The sequence below is a fragment of the Pelophylax lessonae genome (genome assembly GCF_965119305.1).
Source record: "Pelophylax lessonae genome assembly, chromosome: 7".
NCBI lineage: Eukaryota > Metazoa > Chordata > Amphibia > Anura > Ranidae > Pelophylax > Pelophylax lessonae.
The window spans coordinates 199,337,077-199,343,478 of record NC_138774.1 but is presented as its reverse complement, the minus strand read 5'-3'; positions in this window follow the sequence as shown (position 1 = coordinate 199,343,478).

Genomic DNA, 6,402 nt, shown 5'->3' with positions numbered 1-6,402 from the left:
TTGGATGATCGTTTCTGGGCGCAGTTTTATTTCTATGGCTGTTCATAATTGTTGCCTGTCTGATTACATGTGAATGGCTGTGGGTGCTTTCAGCCTCTCATTGTTTCTTTTTAGGCTTTCCACAAGCAGAAACCTTGCTGAATCTCCCGCAGGAATTTGTAGTCAGCTCCTAGATGCACATGTGACTGAGGCCTACATTTTTTTTTACTTTGCACTATTGTTCGCGCATGCGCAGTTTGAAAATTGGGTCCAGTGATGTCACCCGCAGCTGCGATTGGGTGGCAGGAACGTGTCGGGCAGGAAAGGTCAGATTTAAGGGGAGGGGGTTTTCCCTGCATATATGGAAGTTGGAGAGGCACTATATATATTTGTTTTCCTTGTGTAAGTGTCTGAGAGCCCCTTTGCTCCCCCCTCCCCTCTTTCTCTTTACTTTGGACCAATGGGACATCTTGGGATTTGAGTTTATGATGCCTTTATTATTACCTTAGGTCCCCCAATTTATACTTGGAGACTTGGCACACTGTTTGCAATTGGTATCAATAGAGGAAACTGGCGTTGGGTGTTGGGGGTCACATCTGTATCCATGTGGATTTGCCATCTTCCTTCCCTCTCTCTCCGACTACAGAAGACAGGTGTTTCCAAATTTGGTTAGTATTTTTTCAGATCTGTGTAGGCTTGGCACGTTAGGGTCTTTATGTTTGCTATTACCAGTCCTCTTAAATATCTAATTTATGCCAGATTTGTAATACATACCTCTCCCTTTGAACTGGTTTTCTCCCACGTCCACCCCTTGGGAGATGTCTTTTCTAGTTCTTTAGAATTACATCCTTGGGAGTCCTTGCCATTCAAAGAGTGGGTAACCCCTATGGCGCAGCCTGGTGTTTATTTGTATGCTGACGTTTTGTACCCATGTCTTGACTAGTAACGATTTACTTTTGTTTGTCTAGAACAGTGGTTGCTTGCCTTTATCTGGCTCTTTGGACACCATTCCGTTAACTGACACCAATGATGAGGCACCATTCCGTTAACTGACACCAATGATGAGGCACCATTCCGTTAACTGACACCAATGATGAGGTACCATTCCTCCCACTGACACCAATGATGAGGCACCATTACTCCCACTGACACCAATGATGAGGTACCATTCCTCTCACTGACACCAATGATGAGGCACCATTCCTCCCACTGACACAAAATGATGAGGCATATAAATAAAATATATAAACATATATTTTTTAGTACTTTCAATAAAGTCCCTCCCCCGACAGTAAACACTCCCCTAGGCTCACAATTAACCCTTTGATCCCCCCTAGGTTAACCCCTTCCCTGCCAGTGTCATTATTACAGTAACAGTGCATATTTTAGCACTGATTACTGTAGTAATGTCACTGGTCCCCCCAAAAGTGTCAAAAATGTCAGTCAAGGGTCCGATCTGATCGCCGCAATGTCGCAGTCCCGCTAAAATCACAGATCACCACCATTACTAGTAAAAAAAAAAATACATAAAAATGACATAAATCTTTCCCCTAGTTTTTAGACGCAATAACTTTTGCACCAACCAATCAAAATACACTTATTGTGATTTTTTTCTTTTACCAAAAATATGTAGCAGAATACAAATTGGCCTAAAAGAATGAACATTTTGTGATCAAATACCACCAAAATAAAGCTCTATTTGTGGGGGGAAAAACAGGACATCAATTTTATTTCGGTATAGCAGCGTATGACCGTGCAATTGTCCGTTAAAATAACGCAGTGCCCAATCGCCAAAAATGGCCTGATCTTTAAGGTGACAAATCCTTCCGGTCCAGAACTGGTTAAACAATAATAAAACATGCCATAAATCTAAGACTAATCAACACAAAGGGTACAGTACAGGGGGGGTTGCAGAAGGGCACAATACAGTTTATGGGACGCTGCCCGGACACAGCCATCCCAGGACAGCTTAGTAGAAAGCGTGACTGTCCCGGCAAATCCGGGACAGTTTTTACGTATGATGAAATCAAGATTATCATGGGGACTCCATGCACCTGGGGCCCCTGGGCAATGCCCATGCTTTAAGACAGCCCTGCATTATATTATGTGGTGACGGGGTACTAAAAAGGACCATTTTCTTTTCTACTAAAAACTTTTCCTTCCAGAGAACTTTCCTGCTTTTGGAAAATCTAAACACAGGATTGCCAGTGTAAATGAAGTCAAGCTTGACTTTTCTTGATGGATGGGCCAAATTTGCTTAGTAAGTGGCCCTGCTTGCTCCCTCCTTCATGACATTTTCTATTAAAGGAGCCAAGCTGAAAAGTATCAGCTGAACAGTAGCTGCATCCAATCCATCAAATAAGGGCCCTTTCACATTGATGTGTTTTTACCTTGCTAAAAATACAATACAAATATTTCCGTTTAAATCCTATGGGACTCTGCACACCACTCTGCTGCGGGTGCAGTGAATTTTGAAAAATCCTGCATGCTGCATTCAAAACCGCACCAAAAACACCGCTCCCCATTGAAATGAATGGAAAACGTCGCAAAAAAGGCATCAAAGTCACATGTCCATGTTTCACAGGTGCATGCGACTCGCATTTGAGTCACACATCCGCGTTTCACAGGTGCATGCAACTCGCATTTGAGTCACATGTCCATGTTTCACAGGTGCATGCAACTCGCATTTGAGTCACATGTCCATGTTTCACAGGTGCATGCAACTCGCATTTGAGTCACATATCCATGTTTCACAGGTGCATGCAGCTCGAATTTGAGTCACATATCCATGTTTCACAGGTGCATGCGACTCGCATTTGAGTCACATGTCCATGTTTTATAAATGCATCACCACCGTCACCACTGCTGACGGCCAACAAAAATTTTATAGCATGCACACCAGATTTTGTTCGGCCAAAAAGTTGCAGTCGGTTGTCGGAAGCATCATACTAACAAGCCGACGATCGGACGTTGGCCAAAAATTCACGGCCAACAATCGGTGCGTGTGCACGAGGCTTAAGTCTATGGGTGATGTCACTCCCCATTCATTTCAGAGCCATTGTCGGCTGTGTCCCCTGCAGAGCTTCCGCCATTGGAGACTGGATCGGATCGGCTTCAAAAAAGGTATGTATTCTGATTTCTTCTTTACAGGGCTAGATAGGTTAGTGTGAGATTGTGGAGGTCTATAGATGCATGGATTTTAGTTTTAAGGTGGACTTACACTTTAAAAGTTTTGGTCATACAGTTAAAAGTGAACAATATCATTAAAATGCCTCTAATTGGCTTCCAAGGCATACCTCCAAAAGGTAGTAGTCCATTTAAAGCGGAATTTCGGGCACAGAAACATTTTTTCAGTGAACATACCCAAGGGACAGTCAGGGCTAGTACATTCCACAATGGCTAGCCTCTGATCTGTCCCGATTCGCACTTACCTGCAAGAAGAAATACTCACTTATAAAATTTCTTCCACAGCGTTGCATCTCTGTTGTGGGCAGCTGAAGCCGGCGCGATCCTCTTCTGCGTCCTCTTCCGTGTCTTCTTCTCCCAGAATGCACCTTCACCGGCCCCTCTCGTCACTTCCGGCGCGCCGCCGCATTCCTACACAGCTTCTGGGCATGCCCAGAAGCTGTTTAGCAGGGAATACGGCGTCGCACCGGAAGTGACGAGCGGGGCCGGTGCAGGCGCATTGATTCCTGGGAGCGATGACGTTCAGCTCCCAGGAATCATTGCAAGCCGGAAGAGATGGCGCGGGCCGAGGCCGCAGAGGGAGGAAGTGACGAAAGGTGAGTATTTCTTTCTACAATTACAAGGTAAGTAAAAAAAAAAAAATAATCCTAACTATCCAATTCTGGTCTCTGGATCCCTGGTGCCTCCAATGGACTGCAAGGTGCAGCAGTCCTCCTCCAACACACTCACAGCATGTATGGCTAAGAGCGGCTCCGCCCGGACCTCAGCCTCCCCCCTTTTTATATCACAGGTGGGCAAGCTGGATCCAAAAAAAGCACAGAAGCACACAAGTTACCCCTTTCCCCCCGAACCCAGGCCAGCCACACCCACTACCTGAGCTAACATTACTGTAGGCAACCTGCCTACATGCCAACCAGAATATGCGCTGGAAATGCACCAGAAACGCATGTGCATTTTAATAATTTGTTTCAACAGGGCAGTATAAAAGCACCTCAACATCGCCATCTCTTCTCCTTAATAGGGGGGAGGTGTTTTGTAGTCTACAGACACAGCAAGGAACAATGCTAACTGACTCTTGTACCAAATTGTATTGTAACTGTAATGTCTGCCTTCATTTTGTTAAGCACTGTGCAAACTGTTGGCTCTATATAAATCCTGTATAATAATAATATTAACAGTCCAGAGGCAGCGTGTACAGGACATGATGAGCTCACAAGATTTCCAGCTGAACAGCTATTTTATTTTTGCTCTTGTCAAATAGAATAATGAAACACCTTCAGTTTCATATTTCACAGACCAAAAGGAAGCAAATAAGGGAAATGTATTGTTAGAGTTCATACACACTTTAATTATCCACATTACGACCACCCGCCACACATTTACTGCGGCAGGCTGCCTCTCCTGCATGAACTGACATAGCCCTACGTCGGTCGCACGCGTGGTGCATGGGGGGTGAGGCAGTGGGGATGCCAATGCACGGGGCTGCGAATGCCGCAAGTTCCCTGCAATCGCTCCCCGCTGAGAGAGAAGGACAGGCAGCTGTTGTAAACACAGCTGACCGTTGTTCTCACTAAAATGATCACAGAGCACCGCCTATGATCCTCCTATATAGGATCACAGGTCTCTGTGTTCATTTCACAAGTCACTCCTCCATACAGTTAGAAAACACTCCCCTAGTCTCACACTTAGCCCTTTGATCACCCCTAGGTTAACCCCTTTCCTGACAGTGTCATTACAGTAACAGTGCATATTTTTAGCACTAATTACTGTATTAATATCACTGGTCCCCCAAAAAGTGTAAAAAATGTCAGTTAGGTGTCCGATCTGTCTGCCGCAATGTTGCAATCTCGCTAAAAATCACAGATCGCCGCCATTACTAGTAAAAAAAAAGAAATCAATAAAAATGACATAAATCTTTCCCCTAGTTTGAAGACGGGATAACCTTTGCACAAACCAATCAAAATATGCTTATTGCGATTTTTTTTTACCAAAAATATGTAGCACAATACAACTTGGCCTAACAGGATGAAAAATTTTGTTTTTTAATTTTTTTTTTTGGGGGGGGGGGATGTTATGTAGCAGAATGTGAAAAATATATATTTTTATTTTTTTCAGAAATGTCGCTTTTTTTTGTTTAACCACTTGCCGACTGCCTAACGACTATTTACGTCGGCAGTCAGCCCCTCACAGACAAAGCGACGTAGATCTACCTAGCCTGTGAGGCTCTAGGGAGCGTGCTCCCGCTCGCTCACGCCCCCCCCCCCGCGTGTGTGAGTGGCGGACCCGATGTCCGCCGGTCACTCGCGATCGCCGGTTACACCGGGAGAGAGGCAGGAGGCTAGTGTAAATAAAGCCGCCTGTCATTCTCCCCTGTGTAACAGCAGAGATCATATGGTCCTGCTATGTAGGATCATGTGTCTCTGCTGTTACATCACTAGCCACATCCAATCACAGTTAGAAACACGCCCCTAGGGACACACTTAACCCCTCCCTCTCAAATTAAGTTAACCCCTTCCCTGCCAGTGTTATTTTTACAGTAACAGTGCATATGTATAGTACTGATTACTGTAGTAATGTCACTGGTACCCCCAAAAGTGTCAAAAATGTCAGTCAAGGGTCCAATCTGTCCACCGCAATGTCGCTGTCCCGCAAAAAAAAAAATCACTGCTATTACTCGTTAAAAAAAAAACAATAAAAATGACAAAAATCTTTCCCTTAGTTAGTAAACGCAATAACTTTTGCGCAAACCAATCAAAATACGCTTTTTGCGATTTTCTTTTTACCAAACATATGGTAAAAAAAAAAATTGGCCTAAAATGTTAAAAAATTTTGATTTTTACATTTTTTTTGGGGGGGGGGGGAATTTCATATAAAAAATGTGAAAAATATTGTTATTTTTGCAAATTTGTTGCTCTTTTTTTGTTTATAGCGCATGATCAAAAAATCGCACAGGTGATCAAATACCACCAAAAGAAAGCTCTGTTTGTGGGAAAAAAAGGACGTCAATTTCATTTGGGTAGAGCATTGCACGACCGCGCAATTGTCTATTAAAGTCATGCAGTGCCGAATCGCAAAATAGGCCCTGGTCAGGAAGGGGGTAAAATCTTCCGGGGCTTAAGTGGTTAAAGCACAAAAAATTAAAATCGCACAGATGATCAAATACCACCAAAAGAAAGCTCTATTTGTGGGGAAAAGAAAACAACATCAGTTCTATTTTGGTACAGCTACGCACGACCG